The sequence below is a fragment of the Triticum urartu genome, chromosome 7 (genome assembly GCF_003073215.2).
Source record: "Triticum urartu cultivar G1812 chromosome 7, Tu2.1, whole genome shotgun sequence".
Lineage (NCBI taxonomy): Eukaryota > Viridiplantae > Streptophyta > Magnoliopsida > Poales > Poaceae > Triticum > Triticum urartu.
The window spans coordinates 248,480,609-248,496,252 of NC_053028.1; positions in this window are offsets into that span (position 1 = coordinate 248,480,609).

A 15,644-nucleotide genomic window follows, 5' to 3' on the forward strand; every position below is an offset into this window, starting at 1 on the left:
AACTAAAATATGTGTATACCCATTAGAGGAAGAAAATGGTACCATATAATCAAAACCCCAAACATCAAATGGTTCAATAACAAGTGGATAATTCATAGGCATTTCCTGACGTCTACTAATATTACCAATTTTTTGGCATCAATCACAAGATCATACAAACTTACGGGCATCCTTAAAGAGAGTGGGCCAAAAGAAACCGTATTGCAATACCGTATGTGCAGTTCTATCTCCAGCGTGGTGTCCTCCGTAGGACTCGGAGTGACACTTGCGTAGGATCTGTTCCTGTTCATGCTCAGGTACACAACATCTAATAACACCATCTACTTCTTCTTTATAAAGGCGTGGGTCATCCCAAAAGTAATGTCTCAAATCATAGAAAAACATTTTCTTTTGCTGGTATGTGAAACTAGGTGGTATAAATTTAGCAACAATATAATTAGCATAATCAGCATACCATGGAGTATTACGAGAAGCATTTATGACATTTAATTGCTCATCAGGAAATCTATCATCAATAGGCAGTGGGTCATCAAGAACATTTTCTAACCTAGACAAGTTGTGTGCAACGGGGTTCTCAGCTCCCTTTCTATCAATAATATGTAAATCAAATTCTTGTAGCAAGAGAACTGATGACCCACAAGTGTAGGGGATCTATCGTAGCCTTTTCGATAAGTAAGAGTGTCGAACTCAACGAGGAGCAGAAGGAAATGATAAGCAGTTTTCAGTAAGGTATTCTCTGCAAGCACTGAAATTGTCAGTAACAGATAGTTTTGTGATAAGGTAATTTGTAACGAGTAGCAAGCAATAAAAGTAAATAAGGTGCAGCAAGATGGCCCAATCCTTTTTGTAGCAAAGGACAAGTCTGGACAAACTCTTATATGAAGGAAGCGCTCCCGAGGACACATGTAATTATCGTCAAGCTAGTTTTCATCACGTTCATACGATTTGCGTTCGGTAATTTGATAATTTGATATGTGGGTGGACCGGTGCTTGGGTACTGTCCTTACTTGGACATCCCACTTATGATCAACCCCTATTGCAAGCATCCTCAACTACAACAGAAGTATTAAGGTTAACCTAACCATAGCATGAAACATATGAATCCAAATTAGCCCCTTACGAAGCAACACATAAACTAGGGTTTAAACTTCTGTCACTCTAGCAACCCATCATCTACTTATTACTTCCCAATGCCTCCCTCTAGGCCCAAACAATGGTGAAGTGTCATGTAGTCGACGTTCACATGACACCATTAGAAGGATGACAACATACATCTCATCAAAATATCGAACAAATACCAAATTCACATGACTACTAATAGCAAGACTTCTCCCATGTCCTCAGGAACAAACGTAACTACTCACAAAGCATATTCATGTTCATAATCAAAGGGGTATTAATATGCATAATGGATCTGAACATACGATCTTCCACCAAGTAAACCAACTAGCATCAACTACAAGGAGTAATCAACACTGCTAGCAACCCACATGTACCAATCTGAGGTTTGGATACAAAGATTGGATACAAGAGATGAACTAGGGTTTGAGATGAGATGGTGCTGGTGGAGATGTTGATGGAGATTGACCCCCTCCCGATGAGATGATCGTTGGTGATGATCCCCCCGGAGGGAAGTTTCCCCGGCAGAACAGTTCTGCCGGAGCCCTAGATTGGTTCCGCCTCATGGCGGCGGAGTTTCTTCCCCAAAGTTTTCTTATGATTTTTTCTCCGACGAAAGACTCCATATAGCATAAGATGGGCATCGGAGGGCCACCAGGGGGGCCACGAGGCAAGGGAGCGCGCCCTCCACCCTCATGGCTAGGGTGTGGCCCCCCTCTGGAACTTTCTTTGCTTAGTATTTTTTATATATTCTGGAAATAACTTCCGTGAAGTTTCAGGACTTTTGGAGCTGTGCAAAATAGGTCTCTAATATTTGCTCCTTTTCCAGCCCAGAATCCCAGCTGCCGCCATTCTCCCTCTTCATGTAAACCTTGTAAAACAAAAGAGAATAGGCATAAGTATTGTGACATAATGTGTAATAACAACCCATAATGCAATAAATATAGATATAAAAGCATGATGCAAAATGGACGTATCAACTCCCCCAAGCTTAGACCTCGCTTGTCCTCAAGCGAAAGCCTAAATCGAAAAATATGTCCACATGTTTAGAGATAGAGGTGTCGATAAAAATAAAATACGGACATGAGAGCATCATGATCATTCTTAGAACAACAACATATATATATATATATATATATATATATATATATATATATAGGAAAATGGGTTGGTACTCCTAGGAGTACATACTCCCAAGTCGATCCACCTCCTATAGCCACGTTTTTAAACCCGTTTAGCTTTCCGATAAAATGAGATAATTATTTACTAGTTGAAATTGGCTGGAACAGAATCCTCTTTTCTAGGGATAACAAAGGTCACTGTTGAAACTAATCTACGTCGACCTGTTCTTCTGGCTACATATGGCGGCTGCGTCTCTCCTGCCACCATTGATTTTTCTATAGCTTCGTCGCCGCCGACGGTGTCCGCGTCTCTCCCGCTGGCCACGCTCGGCATGCATCGGCATGGAAGAATACCACGCCCCCATTTCTTCCTAGCGGGTCTCCGGCGTCCAACGCTCTCCACCGGCCACTTCTCCCGTTAAAATCGTCCAAAATTCAGATGCGGTATGTTGCTTACCATGTAAATGAATCTAGCTCTTTGTGTTCTGGTATATGTACGACGGAGGGCACAAGTACAACGGAGGACACTCGAACAATGGCGACGACTGAATCGATCCCGCTGTCGGTGACAAATACTAATATACATGTGCTCGCGTATCCATGCATCACCCCTTCTCATGCATGCTTCACGTATGCTTATACAGTATTATATTTTATTTCTTTTTCAGATCTTTCTATCTTGTTTCATTTCATCATTTTCTTGTTTCAGGGACCATGTTGGATTTTCATCTAATTCAGATCCGAACGAATCATCAACAAGCAGGATCAGCGGAGATTGACAAATGTAGATAGATGTGGCCGACGGCGGAGCCGCCGTCACACAACGCGCGCCACGGATGGCGACAGCTCACGGCGTGCACACATAGCGGCAACATGGCTGACTACGGCTAAACGACGATGATGAGAAGCAGCTAGACTCCGCACGACGCATGCGCGACGAGTGATCCGACTCGTCTGATATCAGCTGCAGTGTTGCGGCCCTCCTTCGGGTCTGCTCTCTCCAAATCTGGCACACGCCGTGGAAATATGATGTCAGACTAAATAACACGTGAATCACTATGGATCTCCTAGCTACTGATGGTGCCAGATTGATCCATGCCCTATGATATACTGTGTGCATGACATTAATTTTCTAGTACATACACCTGCAATCCAATCATGTTTCTTATTATGCTGATGTATTTGTTCCCTGCAAAGAAAATGATGATGAATATGTACTCCTTCTTATGCAGTATATACTTTTTATGAACTTACTTTTTATTTTAGATGAATATAATAATTGTTCTGAGAATGGAGGAATGCATATATGTATGCTCGCTCCTTTTGATGCAGTATATACTTTTTCTTGTATATACTTCTTCAGGATGAAACTGCAGCAGACTCATCCAAAAAATGCAGTATACACTTCTTAAAAAATGGCAGTATATACTCTTTCAGTATTTGTTGGTATATACTCCTTCAAAAAAATGGCAGTATATACTCCTTCAATTTTTTTGGTATATAATCCTTCAAAAAGTTCATCATATACGTACTACTTAAAAAGGCAGTACAGACCTCTTTACAAAAAGATGCAGTATACGCCTTCCATACCGTTGGGTATATATCGTCCACCACCCATTTGAAATATATTAAAACACATATGAGGTATATACTATGTAGATAAAAAAGTTCTAGATTTTAGACGCTTTATTCCCAATCTAAAGAGGTATAAAGGTTATGTACTAAGGTTCAAAAAATAAAATAAGGGTATATACCACTTGTGTTCAAAGGGGCATCTCACTTGCGTAACAGACTTTCCCCCGCAAAAGGAAAAAAACACTTCTCCTTGGATAACATGCACCGGCTACCTACAGTCTTGGAGGTTGTTTGCGCATGCAACATCATTTGCTAATATTTTAATTAATTAATTCATTGACTGGCCATTTAATAGGGTGGGAGTACATACTCCTGGGAGTATAAAAGAGGAGTCCTATATATATATATACATATATATATATAGTCATATGATCTCTTATGCTAAAGTAACAATTCAATCACAATTTCAAGTATGAATCGTAAACTTCATTGAAAACTAACAAACTCTAATCTCAGTCATCGAGGCAATTGCAATTTATCATAACATAGAAAACAGTCAATATAAGAGCTTTTCAGCAAGTCCACATACTCAACTATCATTTAGTCTTTCACAATTGCTAACACTCACGCAATATTTATGGGTATGGAGTTTTAATCAGACACAGAGAAAGATGGGGGCTTATAGTTTTGCCTCCCAACGTTTACCTCAAGGGTAATGTCAACAATAATAGCTCATGCAGACTCACATCCGATTAGCTATATGTATCTGGATCTTTCCAACACATTGTGCTTGCCAAAGGATAAAATGTAAAAAGGAAAGGTGAAGATCACCATGACTCTTATGTAAGGTAGAAGATAAAAGTAAAAGATAGGCCCATCGCAGAGGGAAGCACATGTTATCATGCGCTTTTATGGTTGGATGCATAAAATCTTAATGCAAAAGAACGTCACTTTATATTGCCACTTGTAATATGGACCTTTATTATGCAGTCCATCACTTTTATTTCTTCCATATCACAAGATCGTATAAAGCTTATTTTCTCTGCACTAATAAGTCATACATATTTAGAGAGAAATTTTTATTGCTTGCACCGATGACAACTTACTTGAAGGATCTTACTCAATCCATAGGTAGATATGGTGGACTCTCATGGAAAAAACGGGTTTAGGGATATTTGGAAGCACAAGTAGTATCTCTACTTGGTGCAAAGAAATTGGCTAGCAAGAGAGGGAAAGGCAAGCTCAACATGTTGGATGATCAATGACAATATAATTTATCTCAGATGTAAGAAAACATAACCCATTACGTTGTCTTCCTTGTCCAACGTCAACTCTTAGCATGTAATACTTTAATGAGTGCTCACAATCATAAAAGATATCCAAGATAGTATATTTATATGTGAACCCCTCTTTCTTTATTACTTCCTATTAATTGCAACGATGACCAAAACTATGTTTGTCAACTCTCAACAACTTCTATTAATCATACTCTTTATATGTGAGCTCATTACTCTCCATAAGATCCATATGATCTCTTTGTTTCTTTTTATTTCTTCTCTTTTTATTTTATTACCTCAAGATCATAGCAAAATAATCAAGCCCTTGACTCAACACTAATCTTTATTATATATAGCTCACGGACTCGATTACATAGGAAGATCATAAAGCAAAACTCACAACTAGATCATACTAAAACTTTATTCTACTAGATCAAGATATTATCAAAAGGATCGAACTAAGAAAAATGGTAGAGATAAAAGTGATGCTGATACGATACCGGGGCACCCCCCCAAGCTTGGCAGTTGCCAAGGGGAGTGCCCATACCAGATACTCAGTTCTTCTTTGTTGGTGAAGAAGGTGATGGTTTTGTTGATGGCGTAGGCTGCTTCCTTAATTTGCGCTTGAGGACAGAATTTTGATCCCTTAGGTCATTGATCTCCTGCTCAAGGCTTAATATCTTCTTGCATAATTCCTGTTTGTTTTCCTGCAAGAGGCGAAAAGAGATAAACTTGATCTTGGGTTTGTTTGCTCTATCAGGGAGGCTTGACTTCTTAAACTCCACATGCATGTCCCCAGGTTGAGGTAATGGGACTTCATCTTCATCTGAGCTCGTCTCCTCCTTTCCCTTGGGTTCATAGTCCTCTTCTTCTTCCGTTACGATATTTAATAGCATCTTTCTTTTCCATAAGATATTTAGTAGCAGCATGATCAGTGTGAATAGTTATTTTAGAATCAACAATATAAGGTCTGAACTTATCACAAGCAAATACAACTGCTAAGAATTCCTTTTCAGTAGTATCATAATTTCTCTGGGCATTGTCTAGAGTTTTACTAGCCTACTGTATAACATTCAATTTCTTATCAACTCTTTGTCCTAGAGCAGCCCCTACAGCATAATCACTAGCATCACACATAATTTCAAAGGGTAAATTCCAATCAGGTGGCTGAACAATAGGTGCAGAAATTAATGCTTTCTTAAGTATTTTAAATGCTTCTACACAATCATCATCAAAGAAAAAATGAATGTCTTTTTGTAATAGATTAGTCAGAGGCCGAGAAATTTTTGAGAAGTCCTTAATGAACCTCCTATAAAAACCGGCATGACCAAGGAAACTTCTTATACCTTTGATGTCCTTGGGACACGGCATCTTCTCAATAGCATCAACTTTAGCTTTGTCAACTTCAATACTTCTTTCAGAAATTTTATGCCCCAAGACAATACCTTCATTAACCATAAAGTGGCACTTCTCCCTATTCAAGACAAGATTAGTTTCTTCACATCTCTACAAAACTCGATCAAGGTTGCTCAAACAATCCTCAAAAGAGGATCCATATACTGAGAAATCATCCATGAAAACCTCACAAATCTTTGCACAGCAGTCAGAGAATATAGCCATCATGCATCTTTGAAAGGTAGCAGGTGCATTACATAAACCAAAAGGCATACGTGTATAAGCAAAGGTACCGAAAGGGCAGGTAAAAGTGGGCTTTGCTTGATCATCAGCTGACACAGGTATTTGAGAGAAACCAGAGTAACCATCTAGAAAGCAAAAATGTGTATGTTTGGATAATCTTTCTAGCATTTAATCAATAAAAGGCAAAGGGTAATGATCTTTTTAGTAGCTTTATTTAATTTGCGTAAATCAATTACCATCCTATAACCTGTAATAATTCTTTGTGGGATCAATTCATTTTTATCATTAGGAACAATGGTAATACCTTCCTTCTTAGGGACACAATGGACAGGACTTACCCACTGACTATCAGCAACGGGATAAATTATACCTGCCCCAAGGAGTTTTAATATTTCCTTTCTTACCACTTCTTTCATCTTAGGATTTAGCCATCCTTGGTGATCAATAACTGGTTTGGCATCCTTCTCCAAATTTATTTTGTGTTGACATAGAGTGGGACTAATGCCCTTAAGAACATAAAGAGTATATCCAATAGCAGCATGGTGCTTCTTCAGAGTTTTCAATAATTTCTTTTCTTCATGCTCTGAAAGGTTAGCACTAATAATAACAGGACATATCTTCTTTTCATCAAGATAAGCATATTTAAGAGTATCATGTAACGGTTTAAGCTCAAACCCGGGATCACCCTTGGGTGGAGGAGGATCCCCTAGGATTTCAACAGGCAAGTTGTGTTTCAGAATAGGTCCTTGTTTAAAGAATACTTCATCTATTTCCCTTCTTTCATTCATGAACATATCATTTTCATGGTCGAGCAAATATTGTTCTAAAAGATCATTAGGAGGCACAACAATAGAAGCAAGACCAATAATTTCATCCTTACTAGGTAATTCCTCATCACGGGGTTGTCTACGAAATTTAGAGAATTTAAACTCATGATACATATCACCCAAACCAATAGTAACAACATCCTTTTCGTAGTCTATCCTAGCATTAACAGTATTTAAGAAGGGTCTACCAGATATAATGGGGCAAAAGCTATCTTCTGGGGAACCAAGAATGAGAAAATCAGCAGGATATTTAACCTTCCCACACAAGACTTCAACATCTCTAACAATCCGAATCGGTGAAATAGTATCTCTATTGGCAAGCTTAATTGTAACATCGATATCTTCTATCTCAGCAGGTGCAATATCATGCATAATTTCTTTGTATAACGTATGAGGTATTGCACTAGCACTAGCACTAGCACCCATATCACATAAGCCATGATAACAATGATCTCCTATTTTAATAGAAATAACAGGCATGCCTATAACAGGTCTATGTTTATCCTTAGCACCAGGCTTAGCAATTCTAGCAGTTTCTTCACAGAAATAAATAACATGCCCATCAATATTATCGGCCAAGATATCTTTAACCATAGCAATATTAGGTTCAACTTTAATTTGCTCATGGGGTTTGTGTGTCCTAATATTACTCTTGTTGACCACAGTTGAAGCTTTAGCATGATCCTTAATTCTAACAGGAAAAGGTGGTTTCTCAACATAAGCAGTGGGAACAACAGGATCAACATTGTAAGTAATAGTTTCTTCTTCAAATTTAATAGGTTCTACTACTTTAACTTCAATGGGATTATGATATTTAAACCACTTCTCCTTAGGGAGATCAACATGAGTAGCAAAAGATTCACATAAAGAAGCTACTATCTCAGAGTCAAGTCCATATTTGGTGCTAAAATCATGAAAAGCATCGGTATCCATAAAAGATTTAACACAATCAAATTTAAGGCTTATACCTGACTCTTTACCTTCGTCGAGTTCCCAATCTTCAGAGTTGCATTTAATTCTTTCCAATAAATCCCATTTGAATTCAATATCCTTCTTCATATAGGAACCGGTACAAGAAGTATCGAGCATGGATCGATCATTATGAGAAAGCCGAGCATAAAAGATTTGAATAATAATTTCTCTTGAGAGCTCATGATTGGGGCATGAATATAACATTGACTTAGGCCTCCCCCAAGCTTGAGCGATACTTTCTCCTTCACCAGGCCAAAAATTATATATATAATTCCGATCACGATGAACCAGATGCATAGGATAAAATTTCTGATGAAATTCCAATTTCAATCGGTTGTAGTTCCATGATCCAATATCATCCAATAGCCTATACCATGTCAATACCTTTCCCTTCAAAGATAAAGGGAAGACCTTCTTCTTGACAACATCCTCGGGCATACCTGCAAGCTTAAATAATCCACAAACTTCATCCACATAGATTTGGTGCATATCGGGATGTAATGTTCCATCTCCTGCATAGGGATTAGCTAGCAATTTCTCTATCATACCCGAAGGAATTTCATAATAAATATTTTCAGTAGGTACAATAGGTTGAGGAGCAACTCTTTGCTCTTCCGGTCGACGTGAAGATACCCCGAACAAACCCCTCAAAGGATTATTTTCCATAGTAACAAGTGACAGTAAATTTCAGCACACTATATAAATGTTTCCTTACCAAATTCCACTTACCAAATGTGCTTCACTCCCTGGCAACGGCGCCAGAAAAGAGTCTTGATGACCCACAAGTATAGGGGATCTATCGTAGTCCTTTCGATAAGTAAGAGTGTCGAACCCAATGAGGAGCAGAAGGAAATGACAAGTGGTTTTCAGTAAGGTATTCTCTGCAAGCACTGAAATTATCGGCAACAAATAGTTTTGTGATAATATGAATCGTAACGGGTAACAAGTAAATAAAGTAACTAAGGTGCAGCAAGGTGGCCCAATCCTTTTTGTATCAAAGGACAAGCCTGGACGTACTCTTATATAATGCAAAGCGCTCCCGAGGACACATGGGAATTGTTGTCAAGTTAGTTTTCATCATGCTCATATGATTCATGTTCGTTACTTTGATAATTTGATATGTGGGTGGACCGGTGCTTGGGTGCTGCCCTTCCTTGGACAAGCCTCCCATTTATGATTAACCCCTCTTGCAAGCATCCGCAACTACGAAAGAAGTATTAAGGTAAACCCAACCATAGCATGAAACATATGGATCCAAATCAGCCCCTTACGAAGCAACGCATAAACTAGGGTTTAAGCTTCTGTCACTCTGTCAACCCATCATCTACTTAATACTTCCCAATGCCTTCACCTAGGCCCAAATAATGGTGAAGTGTCATGTAGTCGACGTTCACATAACACCACTAGAGGAGAGACAACATACCAAGTTCGCATGATTACTTATAACAAGACTTCTCCCATGTCCTCAGGAACAAACATAACTACTCACAAAACATATTTATGGTCAAGATCAGAGAAGTATAAATTATCATTAAGGATCTGAAAATATAATCTTCCACCGGATAAACCAACTCGCATCAACTACAAGGAGTAATCAACACTACTAGCAACCCACAGGTACCAATCTAAGGTTTTGGGACCAACATCGAATACAAGAGATGAAGTAGGGTTTGAGAGGAGATGGTATTGGTGAAGATGTTGATGGAGATGGACTCCCTCTCGATGATAGGACCGATGGTGATGACGATGGCGACGATTTCCCCCTCCCGGAGGGATGTTTCCCCGGCAGAACAGCTCCGCCGGAGCCCTAGATTGGTTCTGCACAGGTTCCGCCTCGAGACGGTGGCGCTTCGTCCCGAAAGCTTCCTTTTGATTTTTTTCCAGGTCAAAACACACCATATAGCCAAAGATGGGCACCGGAGGCCTGCCAGGGGGCCCACAAGGTCGGGGGCGCGCCCTCCACCCTTGTGGCTGACTGGTGGCCCCCTTTGGTTCTTTCTTCGCCCAATATTTTTTATATATTCCAAAAACATGCTCCGTGAAGTTTTAGGACTTTTGGAGTTGCACAGAATAGGTCTCTAATATTTGCTCCTTTTCCAGTCCAGAATTCCAGGTGCCGGCATTCTCCCTCTTCATGTAAACCTTATAAAATAAGAGAGAAAAGGCATAAGTATTGTGATATGACGTGTAATAACAGCCCCTAATGCAATAAGTATCAATATAAAAGCATGATGCAAAATGGACGTATCACATGCACGTGCGAAGTATGCTATGGTCTGATAAATTTGCAACCTCCATTCCATATGTATTCCCTAACACCAAGCCACTAATTGATTTTCTCGAGGATAATAAATTCTAAGTTCTAATCCTGAAGGTACCATATGGATTTGTCCAAGATTCCATTATTCTCGATGGTGGTTCCCAACTGGAACTCACTAGTGTTTTGTTGCAAGACTTCCATCTGGGCAAGATTGTCCTGGACATTTTGTTCACATGTATCTTGCAAGCCAGCTCATATTTTGGAGCTTGTTACCATAGTTCATTACCCGAGGATCTCGCAACATTTTCTCATCGATTTGTGTTGCAAATTTTTTTTCCAGACATGTTGAGCCTGAAATATCCTGTTACCAACCAGATCAATCTCAGGAAGATATGATGGTTGAAACTTTTCCAAGATCTCTGATGTAGGTTCCGACAATGTTGATGTTTTGGCCGACACACCTAGTTGGAAGATCTATTATTGTGGTATCTTGATTAAGCAACATTGCTTCCCTTCCGATAATGTGTGTGTAGTTTACCATAGACCTATGGATCCATGGCTAGTAGATAGATGGCTTATTCTCTCTCTTTGATCTTCAAAACAATGTTCTCCTCGATGTTCTTGGGGATAATCTTCTTTTGTAGTGTGTTTGTTGGGATCCGATGAATTGTGGGTTTATGATCAGATTATTCATGAATATTATTTGAGTTTTCTTTGAACTCTTTTATGCATGATTGTTATAGCTTTGATTTCTCTCCGATCTATCCGTTTGGTTAGCCAAGTAGATTGATTTATCTTGTAATGGGAGAGGTGCTTTGTAATGGCTTCAATCTTGCGGTGATCTATATCCCAGTGACAAAGTAGGGGACAAGACACGTATTTGTATTATTGCCATTAAGTGGAAAACAATGGGGTTTATTCATACTGGTTAGATTTACTTTGTCTACATCATGTCATCTTGCTTAAGGCATTACTCTGTCCTTTATGAACTTAGTACTCTAGATGCATGCTGGATAGCGATCGATGTGTGGAGTAATAGTAGTAGATGCAGGCAGGAGTCGGTCTACTTGTCTCGGACGTGATCCTATATACATGATCATTGACTTGAATATCATCATAACTATGCACTTTTCTATCAATTGCCCAACAGTAATTTGTTTACCCACCATATGTTTTTTGTTCGAGAGAGAAAACTCTAGTGAAAACTATGGCCCCCGGGTCTACCTTTACCATATATTAAAATCCAAAAATACCTTGCTGCAATTTATTTACTGTTCTTTTATTTTGTGTTTTTGTTTATGTATCTACCATTATCAGATTTGATCTTTGCAATTAACCGCCGAGGAGATTGACAACCCCCTTGATCGTGTTGGGTGCAAGTATTTGTCCTTTTGTGTGTAGGTGTTGTTCAAGAGGTTTCGTGTGGTTCTCCTACTGGATTGATAACCTTGGTTCTTAACTGAGGGAAATACTTATCTCTACTGTACTGTATCATCCTCTCCTCTTTGAGGAAATCTCAACGCAGCTCACAAGTAGCACTGCAGCACAAGAGCAAAATAGGGACCAGAGGAGAAAATAATTTTCCAGAGACGAAAAAATTCTAGAAAAAATATATTAATTATTTTTCAACTAGGAAGAGAGCCGGGGGTGCATGGGCCCACTTGGGGAGACCCCTATGGGGCCCACACGACCACCCTTGGCTGCATTGTGTGGTCGTGTGGGGGCCCACAAGAGCCCTCTCGGCTGGATCCAATGCCTACTAGCCGTATTACCCTAAAAATCATCGTAGAATTTCATGGGATTTTTCCACTACCATCTATGAGGTAGAATAGAGGTGGAGCACTTCTTTGCTCTCGTAGGGCTATTTCTCCGAGATCCATTCCCTGTGGAAGGGGGAGTTGAAACCATCGACATCACCAACGCTCCATTCATCGTGGGGATTATCATCAACACCATCATCACCGACATCCTTATTAAATCCTAGCTTTTAATCTATAACTATTGTCTCAGATATTTTTTCGAGATTACTTTTTAGTCTTGATTACTATTTGTAGTTGAAACTTAGAAGTTTTTATCGTAGAAAAAACTATATGTTTATACTGTTAATCCTTCCATCCCCACCGGCCATGATCCATATGATGTCTTTTGAGTAGTCTATTACGTTCTTGAGGACATGGATAGACCTTGTTACTAGTAATCTTGTGAGGTCAAATAAAGTTCAGTGGTTGATATTATGTTGTGGTGTAATTCTATAATGGTGATGTGCCAATGTTGACTGTACATCACTTAAGCATTAAGGGCCTAGAGGAGATCATTGTGGGATTAATTTATCTATGATTGGTGGTTGAAGTGACAGAAAATACCAAACCCTAAGTTTATAAACTACTACACGAGGGGCTGTTGAACCCCCTGATAACCCACAAGATAAATAAGAGTGTCGAACCCAACGAGGATCTAAAGGTAGAACAAATATTCCCTCAAGTTCTATCGACCACCGATACAACTCTACGCACACTTTAATGTTTGCTTTACCTAGAACAAGAATAAACTAGAAGTACTTTGCGAGAATAAAACTATGAATAAATTGCGAGATAGTAAAAGTAGATAACTTTTTTCACACAAGAAATTCATTTGTCCCTAGGCAATCAATAACTAGACAGGTAATCATTCTTGGAATTTTACATGAGGGAGAGGCATGAGCTAACATACTTTCTCTACTTGGATCATATGCACTTATGATTGGAACTCTAGCAAGCATCCGCAAATACTAAAGATCATTACGGAAAAACCCAACCATAGCATTAAGTATCAAGTCCTCTTTACTCCCACACGCAATAACCCACTTATCCGTGTTCAGACTTCTGTCACTCCGGCAACCCACAATAAGCAAATTATGAACGCATTGCAACACCCTACAACGGGGACCCCTCACGTTTGCGCGAGATGGAGGGCACCGTAGGACAACACCATAATAAAATATACACTCAAACCAACCACGGTCATCAATTAGCCCATAGGACAAAACGAATATACTCAAACATCATCAGATAGCCATAGATCATTGGGAAATAATATATAGCGCTGAGCACCATGTTTAAGTAGAGATTACAGCGGGGAGAAGGGGTGTTACGCCGCTGCATAGAGGGGGAGAAAGTTGATGTTGATGGTAGCAAGGTTGTTGATGTAGATCGTCGTCATGATCCTAGCCCCAGCGGCACTCCAACGCCACCGGGAGAGAGGGGGAGAGAGCCCCCTTCTTCTTCTTCTTCTTCTTCTTCTTCCTTGCCCCCCTAGATGGGAGGAGAGTTTCCCTTCTGGTCCATGGCCTCCATGGTGGCGGAGGGGCGGGAGTCCCTCCGAGATTGGATCTATCCCTCTGTTCTCTTTTGTTCCGCGTTCCTGTTTTCTGGCCGAAAACCGTTTCTTATATTCTCGGGGATCCGTAACTCCGATTGCGCTGAGATTTTAACATGATTTTTTTGGATATAAGCTTCCTTGTGCCCGAAGTAGAGCTCCAACCGACGTTCGAGGAGGGCACAACCCACCACCACGCGCCTGGGCTGTCTGGCGTGCCCAGGTGTCTTGTGGTGGCCGTGGGACCCCGTTTGCGTTGATTCCAAGTCCCAAAAATCACATATATTCCAAAATAATTCTCCGTAAATTTTTATCGCGTTTGGACTTCATTTGATATGGATATTCTGTGAAACAAAAAGCATGCAACAAACTGGAACTGGCATTGGGCACTGGATCAATAGGTTAGTCCAATAAATCATATAAAATTTGGCCAAAAGTATGTGAAAGTTGTATAGTATTGGCATGAAACAATAAAAAGTTATAGATACGAGGGAGATGTATCAGCATCCTAAAGCTTAATTCCCGCTCGTCCTCGAGTAGGTAAATGATAAAAAAGATAATTTTTGATGTGGAATGCTACCTAGCATATATTAAGACATGAGTGATTCAAAGCAACAGTCTATAATTTCACCTAAAGACATCAATACTTGGGCATCCCAACAAACAATCATGTCTTTAAAAATATCAATGCTAAAGAATGCTATCCCTACAAAATCATATAGTCTTGTCATGATCTATCTTCTTAACACAAAGTATTTATCGTGTACTACCCCGGTGTCAGCCAAGAATTGGTTCATACTTTTTAACGCGCTTAAGATTTTTCAACCCTCATGCAATACATGAGCGCAAGCCATGGATATAGCACTATGGGTGGAATAGAGTATGATGATAGGGGTAAATTTAGAGAAGACAAAAAGTAAGAAAGTCTCACATCGACGCGGCTAATCAATGGGCTATGGAGATGCCCATCAATTGATGTCAATGCAGGGAGTAGGGATTACCATGCAACAGATGCACTAAGAGCTATAAGTGTATGAAATCTCAAACTGAAAACTAAGTGGGTGGTATAGTAAAAAAACTAAGTAGGTGTGCATCTAACTCTATAATGAAAAAATCCCACTAGTATATGAAAGTGACAACATAGGAGACTCTCTATATGAAAAACATGGTGCTACTTTGAAGCACAAGTGTGGAATTAGGATGCCCCTTCTCTTTTTTCTCTCATTTTTTTCTTTTTTTCTTGGGCTCTTTTTGGCCTCACTTTTTCTTTTTTTCCTTTTTATATTTGTCCGGAACCTCATCCCGACTTGTGGGGGAATCATAGTTTCCATCGTCCTTTCCTCACCGGGACATGCTCTAATAATGAATAATGATGATCACCACACTTCTATTTACTTACAACTCAAAAGAAATAAAAATTACAACTCGATACCTAGAACAAAGTATTACTCTATATGAATGCCTCTGGCAGTGTACCAGGATGTACAATGATCTAGCTTAA